Raw genomic sequence first — 12,716 nt, 5'->3', positions numbered from 1 at the left:
TTTCTACGGCACCTCTTCTTCCTTTCTTCTTTCACTCCCTCCTTTACCCCTTCCCCAACGGCGCGGTTCAGGTGTCCAACGATATATGAGACAGATACTGCGCCATTTCCTTTCCCCCCCAAAAAACAATTATTATTATTATTATTACAAAAAATAACTAACACAGTACTGCACGTGTAGGGAAAAAATCGAAAAAAATCGAAAAAAATTATTACGCTCCTCAACTGTCTGGAATAGTTTACGACAAATGGAATAATTTGATTTTCATGCGAATTACGAAGGTGAGTGATCCAGTCGCAGAAAATGTGAGAGGTCACAAAACGAACCTTAAAGTTTATTCCCTCGTTTATGGCATCTTCGCTTTCGCTTTGGTCAAAGAAATGCGGCACTGAAATCAAAGAAATTACCTCACAATTTTTGACGACCACACTTCTAAAAAGCGTAATTTATAAATTTGTACTCAATATTTTGCTATAATTTTTCGTCACGAAACTACACTTCAGGGCTAGGGAAGAAAACAATTCTAGAAATCAAAAATTTTCACCAAATCGACCAGCTTAACAAGAGGACAAGTCGGTCTGGCTGGTGCGTGGTCATGCGGCTAAAAACAGCGCTAAGCGAGACAGGAGATCAGGGACACGACGCTGTCCCCACTTTTCGCACAGCGCGACACGTACGTATGTCAGCAGACGATGAGCGCATGTCTGCTCCGACGAAACAAGGCCAGCACTTCCCCTCACTATTGTCCCGAAGTAAAATCATTCCGGCTAGTGCAGAGTGTCAAAACTTGTTTTATTCAATGCCTAGCGCATAAATAAACGGCAGGAACGCTTTCTACATGTTTACTACTAACCATATATACAATACAGTGGCAAACTATTTCTCTTTATAGGCCGCACGTGGCCAACGCGAGCTCGTGTACTGGCAACAAATTACTAAGTTGGAAGTATCGACCATTGCTATGATAATAATAATAATAATAATAATAATTGGTTTTGGGGGAAAGGAAATGGCGCAGTATCTGTCTCGTATATCGTTGGACACCTGAACCGCGCCGTAAGGGAAGGGATAAAGGAAGGAGTGAAAGAAGAAAGGAAGAAGAGGTGCCGTAGTGGAGGGCTCCGGAATAATTTCGACCACCTGGGGATCTTTAACGTGCACTGACATCGCACAGCACACGGGCGCCTTAGCGTTTTTCCTCCATAAAAACGCAGCCGCCGCGGTCGGGTTCGAACCCGGGTTGCTATGATTCGCAGAAACTGGAAACGCGCCTACAAGCCATGAAAACCCGCGCTCAACACCTAACCGCCGCGGTGGCTCAGTGGTTAGGGCGCTCGACTACTGATCCGGAGTTCCCGGGTTCGAATCTGACCGCGGCGGCTGCGTTTTTATGGAGGAAAAACGCTAAGGCGCCCGTGTGCTGTGCGATGTCAGTGCACGTTAAAGATCCCCAGGTGGTCGAAATTATGCCGGAGCCCTCCAATACGGCACCTATTCTTCCTTTCTTCTTTCACTCCCTCCTTTGTCCCTTCCCTTACGGCGCGGTTCAGGTGTCCAAAGATATATGAGACAGATACTGCGCCATTTCCTTCCCCCCCCTCCAAAAAAAAAAACCAATTATTAACACCTAACCGCGACGCCACTCCCCGACCTTTTGCCTACCACGAGCTCGCTAGCGACTGCAGCGCCACCTCGTTTGTTTACAAACATGCAGGAGGTCCATAGACACCTAACTTTTGGGTACGTGTTTTCTTATTTGTAATGATTTGTAAGGCATTATTATACATGGATTACCACCTGGTATTCTCCTACGACCGCTAAATAATTTGTAATCGCATTTCTTCTTGTGCTGTTTCAGTTTCGGTTTCAACAGCGGAATGAGGACTGTGATGTGAACGTGTGCTTACAGGTCACGTGGACATGAAAAAGCTGCAATATAATCGTTGCTTCCACACTAGTTGTCATTCCGGCTCTTGAGTAAGGCTGGCTCCAACACTGCAGTGAATTAAAGTGACTATGCAATATATTAATTGAGGTTACGTGAAGCAGGCGAGAGATAGGCATTCCATGACTCGTCACCCCAGCGCAAGAATTTTTTAGCTAGCATCAATAACAGCGAAGATATAGACGATTAAAAATTACGCTCCTCCTCTCCCGCCTCAACTCTTACACGTGAGGCACCAGGAAAAAATAAAACAGCTCTGGGACTGGGCCCCACCCATTAATACGTCATCTGATGACGTTCGGTTTGCGTCTTCCGATTGTCGCACTCAGCGCCCCAGCAGCAGCGTCGGCAGCGTCTCTCCGGTCTCTCTGGCCTTCCTGGATTGCGGTGCGCGTCGGATTCCTTTGCGTGTCGTCTTGTAGTTTTAAAGGGGCTGCGAAACACTGCTTGAACGGAGATGCAAATATTTGTCACACAGACGCTGACATAAAAAGAACTGCAGGAATCGATGCATAGGAACGGGAGTTCTTCAATGAATCAATTTAAAAATACAAGCAAACAAAATTCTGCCCTCAGCTCGATTCTCGCGCGGCTTCCCATTCTCATTTCACTCTCCCAATGACACGGGGCGGGACCAATCAAAACAGCCTATCTGAGCCCGTTGTGGAGGTTTGCACACCATGGTTGCCTAATCGCTGTAACTCATTCTTGCCAAGGCTGGTAGCGCCATTTTCATTTCTACAACCCCGTGAACGCCCAGCTGACCCAGCGATGCTTCTTCACGTCGACGGCGCAGAAGGGAACACTGATCAGTGACATTCCCTGACTTATGGATCCGAACGCGCTCCGAACTGGATCCAAACTCGAGCGTGAAATACTGCGACGGAGTGACGGCCTGCGCAAAATACTAGATACATTTAGCATAGTGCGTACCGCTACTGCTTACCGCCTACCATGGCCCGTCGCTAGGAACGCCCTGATTGGTCACGGCGAGCAAGGCGCGCGCGCTGTTGACGGGAACGTGCCGCCCGGTGATCTTCCACAAGCTGACGATGCGCACTGCTAAATGTGAAACGAATGGCTTTTTTTTTGCATCCTTCCTTGGCACCGAAACGAACGCTTGTAGAGTGCAATGGCTCGATCAGATCGATTCCGCAAAGCCGTTCTCAGATACATGCGAGAGTATAGCCATAAGTATTTTGTGCTACGTCATCGGATGTGCACAGAGAGGCGCAAAGTCCGATGCAAAAAGTAGCCGCAACCTTTCGTGGTGTATTTTTGTTTTACTTGTTTTACAGCGCTTTTATCTAAGGTAAACAAGTTGGTTTTGCTGATGTAATATAAAACGCCAAAATTTGACAGAACGTATTTCTATTTGAGTAGAACATGTTGGGGGGCTAGTTGGTGCATATGAACAGAAAAATTTTTTGTCGCTAAATCGGACAACACACAGCAAGAAAGACTGGACAGATGCATCCTGTCCAGTCCAGTCTTTCTTGCTGTGTGCTGTCCGATTTGGCGCCAGAAGTTTTTCTCTTGGTATCTCTATTAACACAATTTGCAGTATATTTACTGTTTGTGCAATCATAAAGCTCCCATTAAGTGATGTCATATCCACTAGTAAATACCGCCACTGCATGGCGACACCGTCAACGTCATGAATTTGTTTTTTCGAGCTAATTAAAATATTAAAAACCGGAGTATACGCGGTACGACCGATGCTATGCAACCAGCATGCAAAACAATGCGCTGATTGTGTGTTTCGTGGCCCCTTTAAGGGCCTGTCACTCTAGGCCAACAGTCGGCCGATTCGGTCTGCCAAAACCGTGTAACCGTGTCATCGTGATGTCTGGCTCTATTACACTGTGCTGACGAAAACAGTCGGCCGAGTGTCGGCGCCAGGTCTTCCCCAAGATGGCAGTTTGCCGATGGTTCATCAACTCCCATGTCACACTAGCGAAAATACGTGCGAGACCTCCCGCCGACTTGGCCTTTTCTCGTTCTCACTCTTCTTTTTTTCATAGCTCTTTTAAATAAATCCCTATATTATAAAGCAAACTCCTTAACAATCGTGATTATGAACATAGATTGAGTGTCGCCCAGTAATGAGCGGCACTGACTGTTCGGTCAGAAAGGCATGGCACGAAAAATAAATCCAGTCGCTCGCAGGTTAACAAGGGAAAGATTATTTAAGGCTAAAAAAATTAAAAAAGCAAAAATGAAACACTTAGTCACGCGGACCCGAACTTGGGACCTCCAGACTGAGAACCTACTACTACACCCACAACGCCACGGAGGACAGAGCTATTTCCTGCCTTCAGAAGTGCACATCCGAAGTGTACGTAACACTCGCGACGGGAGTAGAGAGCCTACATGTTGTGCGTCTCCGCCTTCTTTTAGGGTGGTGTCGCCTTTTGACCTGGCTCGTGCCGCCGCCCGCCGTTGACCAGTGTTGCCAGCAGACGTTGCCGCGCCATTTTGGTCCCCAGTCGGCATGCCGTCGCCGTGCGCATAAGGCTGTCGTCTTGCTGCTGCAGAGTGTTTGTGATTTTCGCTCTCGACGGGAAGTCTTTAATGATGCTAGCACTGTGAGCACGTTCAGAGTTGTGTGAACACCGAAAATGCCCGGGTGTTGCGTCCCGCAATGCACGAACCACTGCAGGAAGGGCACACGAATGTATCGTTTCCCGGCTAGCCCGAACCGACGAAAGCGCTGGCTTGTGCAAGTGAAAAGGGACGGCTGGGAGCCCACTGCTGCTTCTCGTGTTTGCGCTGTGAGTATTATACCTCGCTTCACCATGTATTTGCGCGCGTACTTATTGCCACATTCTACATTTTTGAAGGGCTCTATACTTGTGTGTTTTTTGTGAGCGCGGACGGCCGTCCCAGGCAGCTATCAGCTGATAGCTGCCGGCGACGGCCGCCCGTAGCCGAGCGTGCGCGCAAGTGGAGGCTATGCGTTCAATTACCCCGAATTAAGAAGGTACGAAACGTAAATGTTCATAATTAAGCCTGGTTGTAGAACATGTTCTAACTTGGCAGTCGCATTTCAATCTTGGAATGCCCCGCAGTTCAGTTTTACGCATCGTTCAGCTACGTTCGGCTATCGGCTGTGTACGCAGTGTGCTGCATATTTATTGGGTATATTTATTGTATCTACGAAAAAAATAAATCGCTGTGTTGTTCGTGCTGAAATTCCGCACGGAGGTGGAATTTATGACTGATCCTTCTTTATACCGTGTTATTAAAAGTAATTGACCGGTTTGATTGCAAAAGATAAAAGCGAAGTCGTGCACTGCGAAACTTGTCAAACGTAGCTCAAACAAGTCGGGCCATAAAGGCCCATTGTGGTTATTTAATGATAAGGTCGCGTATGGTGGTTTAGGCACGAACAACCAAGTGATTTGGATGAAATATTTTTCGTTCAACCAGCACATAATTATGCACTCACGTGTATTTCATGGTAATGTACGGCGCAATTTCGTTCACATTCTGTTTAAAACAAACTCGATATGTTTATGGTAATTCGTAATTTCGACGCGCGTATAAAACATTAGAATGGCTCAAGATACGCTTTCTGTCAGTCATTTGGTGCATCACTCGGAAATGTAGACCGCATGGCCTAAATGTTTAATTGCAAAAAATAGCAGGTAATAAGTTTTCCATTGGGGTCCTCATTACATTAATTTTCCAGCAACTGAAACAACTTATTGTGAGTAAAGTTAGGTTCTTTTCTACTCCTTCCTTCCCTTTCCCTTCCTTTGCACCGGGGATGCCCCGTCGGAGACGGCTCTTGAAGGCTAGCTGAAGTTCCAGTTGACGATACCCAGCAACAACTGATACCTAGCAGGGGATATAACTTGAAGCTTTATATACAATAGTTTACATATATACAACAACGTTGAGCAGTGAGCACAACAGCAACATCGAACTGGTTAACATTAGGGGAGGCCCCTACCCGGCATAGCCGAAGATGCGTTACATATCCCCTTAGCCCAGAACCCTTTTTCCGGGCTCCGGGACCCAGTTTTAAAGACACATGGGCCCGGCCCACATTCATCAGCATCCAATCGTGCCAAACTCTTAACACGATTGGTTATTAGCCGTGTGGCCCGCCCTCTAACTTCCTTAAGGTACATAACCCTCTCCTAAATGTACATAGTGTAAAAAGGGCGATTTTCTCTTAAAACGTAGAACATTCCGAGAATTCGCACGCATACGAATTGGCTCCCTGGGTTACGTGCACCGCCCCACACTTCCACCGTCTTACACAAACTCTCTCCCCTATGAAAGAAAAAGCAAAACACATAAAAACAACATGTCAAAACACTTTCACGGGTACGTCGGTCTCCAGGACCCGTGACCTTGACGGTTCTCGGAACTAGCCACAGGCACTCTGAAACTGTCTGCTCTGTTGCACACCCCCACTTGGATGGCAGAGAGCTATATTTCATGGCCGATCCTGCCCACATTTTGAAAAATATTCGTGGTCAGCTTCTCCGTGCAGGCAGTTTTACCCTGGCGGTAGAGACAGCAAAGGAGCATGACATCCCAGGAACAACTGTTAGCATTGAACATGTTAAGGCTGTGCTCGAATATGATAGCAACAACGACCTCAAAATTGCTAATAAACTGTCAGACATTCACGTCAGCAACGGACACTTCACAAAAATGAAAGTTAACATCGCAGTGCAAATGTTCCGCGAAGCCCCTCCTGCCATTCGGTATCTAATCAAGCAAAAAGTCTTGAAGCCGGAAGCAGAAGCAACTGCATGGTTTTTTGACCTTGTGACTAAGTGGTACACTTTGATGTCATCAGGACACCCCATCGTCGCTTTAAGCCATTTTGATCTCGCAAAACACAAGGAAGCAGTTACAACCTTGGAGCTTGCATGTGCCACGTTCAGTCAAATGAACATGGGAGTGAATGCACATTGGAAGCCTTCTCAAGCCGGTCTCTTGGTGTCGACAACTGTTGTACTGCGCCTGTCGGAGGAGCTCCTGGCGAAGCGCGGATACTTGTACCTCCTCATTGGTAGGTTAACCCAGGATTGCCTTAAAAATATTTTCTCAGTAGTGAGGCTCAGGAAACCTGTACCAAGTGCGTACGATGTGAAATGCGCGTTGAAGGCGATTTGTGTTAGCCAGTTTCTACATACACCTAAGTCTTCTAGCTACAACATTGATGACAGTAATCATTTGGCTGACCTCCTTGATCCAAGCCTGAAGAAGCTGGCAGAAGGCCCCAGCCAGCAGTCTGAAGAGTTGGAGAACTTGTTTGTGATCGGTCTGATGACTGCGGAGTGCGACATCATAGCTTATGTGGGTGGTTTTCTTCTCAAGTCCATTATGAATTCTATAGACAGCTGCAAGAGCTGTGAAAAAGTATTGATTGACAGTACTTTTGTCGAATACAGCAGCCTTATTCACCTGAAGGAATATGTCAAGAATTCTGGAAACCTCATTCAGCCAAGCCAGGTTGTAATGAGTATTTTGATAGAATGTGAAGAGAACTTCAAAACTTTTGCAGAAATGGATGAAGTCATGAAGCTCAAGAAACCATTTTCTAGCATTTTGAATGCCCTGCAGAAGTCTGTAAAAATGCACGTAGGATGTTGCGACTTGCACAAGCCTAAGGTAGAGAAGATGCTTCTCGAAAAATATGTAAAAACAAGACTGAAGATTTACCTTCGACAGCAGCATGCACAACGGGTAAACGGGGCATCGAGCAAAACCTGTGCTGCCGCAAACTTGGAATAGCTCTGCAGTCAGCTTAGACTTCAGAGTAGTGCTGCAGTTGTGACCATTTTTTTTTAATGCAAAGACACCTGCAGGGCGTTAGTACGAGAGGCTGTGTGTTGACTCGTTGTGGACTGTGCGTTTGTTACGGACTCTACGCAACTTCAATGCCGCACATTGATGATCAAGGGAAATTTTTACCTTTTCTGCGTAACATTACATAGGTGTGTGTTCAAAACAGCTGTAAAATATTTTCCTGTTAAATTTTCTTTTTGCTGTCCATCACAGCCTGCAAAAGGTACCCAAAACCAATAAACGCTGGCATGCTTTCATTCCAACCATGCCTTTTGTTAACTTGGTTTGTAGCTGTCATAGCTAAGTGCAGGTTGCTAACGACGTATTTGTTCTGTACATTATTTTACCATGTCATGTAATTTTCAGCGTTTTGCTTGAGGTAATTTCCTTATGTCTGCTGGTTTCTCCAATATTTCTGTTCGTGTATGTGTCCATGCTCAAAGTACAACTGGTGCAGGTATTATCGCATTGATTGCTTTCCCACTGTGATCAGTGTAGCAAACTGTATTCTTCTCCAGCTGCTTTGTCGTAAAATGGTTATTTATGCTTTGCTCGTATCAGCATTGTGCACCTGTGTAAAATGGTTCTTTCTGCTTTGCTCGCATCAGCATTGTGCACTTGTGTAGCCCATTTTGGCTTTAATTTGGCTTCTAGCCGCTGTGTTTTCAGGATGTTTTTTCAGTACATGCATTGAAAAAGTCGCAAATGATCAATGTTACTTTTATAATGCCTTACCCCATTGGGCAAAGTGCTGTTTGAAATCGGATACTACTCTTCATAATTCGGACATATGTTTATATGCTTGTTGGATTTCCCATGTACCCCTTTGATTCGTCGAGCGGGTTGTTGCATGCCAAACAAGCATTGCAATAAAGTAACCTGTTGTGAATTGTGTGTGTGTGTCTTCCCGACTAAAATACATATAAATAAAAGGGCGCTTGACGCTATGCCGACTCGGCAGTTGTCATAAATGTGCTATTGTGTGTCGCAACAGCAACTTCTATAATATTTCTCAATAAATGCATGGCTACGCATTAAATCGATACATTGGGCACGTTCAGTTCGCCAGTTTCTGTACGATGCTTCAGGGAATTGACTCGGAGGGTAGTGCAATAGTGGCCTAGTTTGTGTGCAGCATTTTTCTTAATGCTCCGGCAATGTGTGAGCATTGTTTGCGATGTACCCTAGGAAAATCTCTCCTTAACACCTTGTATCTGCACATTATTGCGTAATTGGCGATGTTACACATTTAATTGTTATAACAGCGTAAATGTAGAATACTGGTAGTTTACAATCTGTTAGGAACAATTTACATATACATAAAGTAAGAAAATCTGAAAATGAAAATAACGAAATCATTAAGGTCTATTTAATCCAGCGCCTTCACGCGATTAACAAAAAAAAGAAAGTCGTTTTCTGGATTAAAAAGTACATCGAAGAAAAGCGTGATAAAAGCCAGATGCGTTACTTCAGTGCCACCAAGGAAATGTAATTCTGGCAAAAGGAAGCGGCATAAGAGTGCTTCCACATTAGTAGCTAATGCTCAGATGCTTTCCTGTCTGTCGCACGATTTCACCTGGGAAAAGTTAATTACGCCTTAGCAACATTCTGAATATGAGAAACGAGATGACAACGGATATGCGAAACGCGTACTCGCACGCTTCTACGAATAGCCTTTACCAAAGACGTGAATGCCGCAGTAAACGATCGATCCTGCAATCTCAATCGTGTTCAGCAGGAGGACGCTCTTGAAAAGCTGCTTTGTCAATATTCCTCAAGCAATTAGGGCGCTTCTCCAAGCAAGCAGGGCGCTTCTCAAAGCAGGCAGGGCGCTTCTCAAAGCAGGCAGGGCGCTTCTCAAAGCAGGGAGAGCATACGCTGGGGACCAAGATGGCGGCCCGTCAAGTTTGGCAGCCGCCACACCCGCCGTTAGGCAACCTTGGACCCTGCTGTCACCACCCTAAAAGAAGGCGGAGGCGCACAACATGTAGGTTCTCTACACCTTTACGACGAGCAGCGCCCCTTGCGGCCAAAGTTGGAAGGCATCGCGCGCGCTGCCACCCTCTCCCATTGGGAAAGCGCTCCGCACGACACACTAGCAGGTTATTCTAGGCACTATACCGCGACGTCACGAAGATGCGGTGGCGCTGTATTGACCAGCTGCGTCACTGCTGGATCCGCGTAGTAGCATAAAAAATATTATATTAGCCTCGATAGGTTTCTCGCGCATAAATGCCGCATTCGGAAACTGGCTAAAAGGCATTGGGCCACGGTAGTAAAGCGCGAAGTCTTGGAGTCGATAGGCACTGCCACTCAATGCACTTAATAGCATGCAAGTTACTGCGTTCATTCACCTGAACTTCAGGATAGTAGGCTGATAATTGCTCAAGGAAAAAAAAGACATATGCAGCTGCACACGTACTTATCACCTTGAGCCGGAGTGGACGGGGCGCCGACAGGTTCACTCGCCCCCAAGGAATGCGTTTCTCTTGTTAATAGCACACCATGTTTTAATGGCGTGTTTTATCACATTTATTATTTACTTGAAACTGTTTCTTGATATGACGACGTAATTATTTCATTCGAGTAGAAACAAGTCTGGTAAGTTGTGTCAATCTTGCGCGGTCACGTTGGCGTGCTTAGAATTGCGTACCTTAAGTGTGCTAAACTCCATATGCTTTTTCATTGTATCATGCATGTGTCATGAGGTAGTACATGATCGCGAAGCTTGTTTGGAAAGAAGCAGCCGCAGGCGTGCTACTAACAGACACGTGGCGAGATTGAGAGGGGACGCGGCAATGAAAAGTGCTTTCGTTATTCATTCTTGCGATATATAACTAAACTTGGTGCAAATATGAAATTCCTACGCTAGTTTCAGTAATTCCTTTTATTTATAGCTATACCTGGTGCAGTTCTGGGTAATTATAATTAACACCGTCGTCAAGTCCCCCCCAAGGTCTCAAATAATTGAGTAGATAGTGCGCAGTTTTTTTGTGCCAGCATGTACATAAAGCCCTGTTCTGTACGATGACGCGATTAGTTCTTTTTCTATATGATCAGTACTTATGCATGCTTAGTTACATGAAAACGTTTCTTACAAGAAATAACTAACACAGTACTTACTGCACGTGTAGGGAAAAAAAATCGAGAGATTTATTACGCTCCTCAACATCTCAGGAATAGTTTGCGACAAATGGAATCATTTGATTTTCATGCGAATTACGAAGGTGAGTGATCCAGTCGCAGAAAATGTGAGAGGTCACAAAACGAACCTTAAAGTTTATTCCCTCGTTTATGGCATCTTCGCTTTCGCTTTGGTCAAAGAAATGCGGCACTGAAATCAAAGAAATTACCTCACAATTTTTGACGACCATACTTCTAAAAAGCGTAATTTATAAATTTGTACTCAATATTTTGCTATAATTTTTCGTCACGAAACTAGACTTCAGGGCTAGGAAAGAAAATTCTAGAAGTCAAAAATTTTCACCAAATCGACCAGCTTAACAAGAGGACAAGTCGGCCTGGGTGGTGCGTGGTCATGCGGCTAAAAACAGCGCTAAGCGAGACAGGAGATCAGGGACACGACGCTGTCCCCACTTTTCGCACTGCGCGACACGTACGTATGTCAGCAGACGATGAGCGCATGTCTGCTCCGACGAAACAAGGCCAGCGCTTCCCCTCACTATTGCCCTAGTGCAGAGTGCAAAACTAGTGCAGTGACACTAGTGCAGAGTGTCAAAACTTGTTTTACTCAATGCCTAGCGCATAAATAAACGGCAGGAACACTTTCTACATGTTTACTACTAACCATATATACAAAATACAGTGGCAAACTATTTCTCTTTATAGGCCGCACGTGGCCAACGCGAGCTCGTGTACTTCAACAAATTACTAAGTTGGAAGCATCGACCATTGCTATGATTTGCAGAAACTGGAAACGCGCCTACAAGCCTTGAAAACCCGCGCTCAACACCTATCCGCGACGCCACTCCCCGACCTTTTGCCTACCACGAGCTCGCTAGCGACTGCAGCGCCACCTCGTTTGTTTACAAACATGCAGAAGGTCTACACAGGGACACTAATCGCAAATAGACGCGAGCGCCATCTCTAGGGTTTTGATAGTACCACGTTAGTTTTCTTGGTTTTCTCTTCGCCGCCGCAGTGCCCATTGGCAGCGCTTGGTCACGTGGAAAGTTTGCTGCATAACCGGTCTCTGGCTCGTACCTCGCATTGTCTCCGCCGGGCGTAGCTGCTTCGAGCCGCGCTCGTACTGCCAGCGCCTCCTCTATTCTTATGCCTGCCGAGTACGGCCGGTCCGACCATCCAACATCTCTCATATCCTCCTTTCCTGCGCTCCCCCGTCGGCTAGCCTTCGCGCCTGCTCTACTACTGTGAGGGAGAGTGCCATCTGAGTGGCGCCTGACGACGGAAAGCGGACGAAGACAATTTTTAAACGTTCTCTCTTTCTTCCTGAGGCAGCGCTCTGCATCCCTCATAGTAATCAGGCTGCCTGTCAGGTAATGACACGTCATAGAGCTCGCCGTTCGTGGCACTGCTCACCGTGGAGCCGCTGCAGGTGCTGGTTTTAAATGGAGCCACAGAGAGTGCTATGCAGCGGCGTTGGCATTGTAACGAAAGGCTGTGGTGACTTGTTCGAATCATGTTTGTCTTTTAGCTACAACGCTGAAACATTCCGGGAGAGGTATTGAAACTGCTTAGCAGAAATATGAAATCAGAGGGTAAAGGTAGTTAGTAATACGTTTTACTCTATTGATTTGCGATTCAATCATGTTGAGTAAGAAAAATGGGAGAATGAAATCAAGAAGGAATGATATATCTTCCCGAGAAGGCATTTTTCGAAACTGCCAAGTAGCAGTAGCTTTCAAATCGTAGCTCTACTTTTTGCAGGCTAAGCTGTCATCGTTACGACAACTAGATAAAGACTTCTCGGAGCGTG

At 45.9% G+C, this 12,716-nt stretch overlaps 1 long non-coding RNA gene and 1 pseudogene across 1 annotated transcript in view; one reads left to right on the top strand and one right to left on the bottom strand.

Annotated features, from left to right (window-relative positions):
• Positions 1–12,716, bottom strand: part of LOC144110273 (uncharacterized) — a 114,423-nt gene that overhangs the window by 75,573 nt on the left and 26,134 nt on the right. The window lies entirely within an intron of this gene.
• Positions 6,617–8,825, top strand: LOC144130760 (uncharacterized; annotated as a pseudogene).

The sequence above is a fragment of the Amblyomma americanum genome, chromosome 1 (assembly GCF_052857255.1).
Source record: "Amblyomma americanum isolate KBUSLIRL-KWMA chromosome 1, ASM5285725v1, whole genome shotgun sequence".
Classification (NCBI taxonomy): Eukaryota; Metazoa; Arthropoda; class Arachnida; order Ixodida; family Ixodidae; genus Amblyomma; species Amblyomma americanum.
This window is presented reverse-complemented; position numbering and strand designations above follow the sequence as displayed.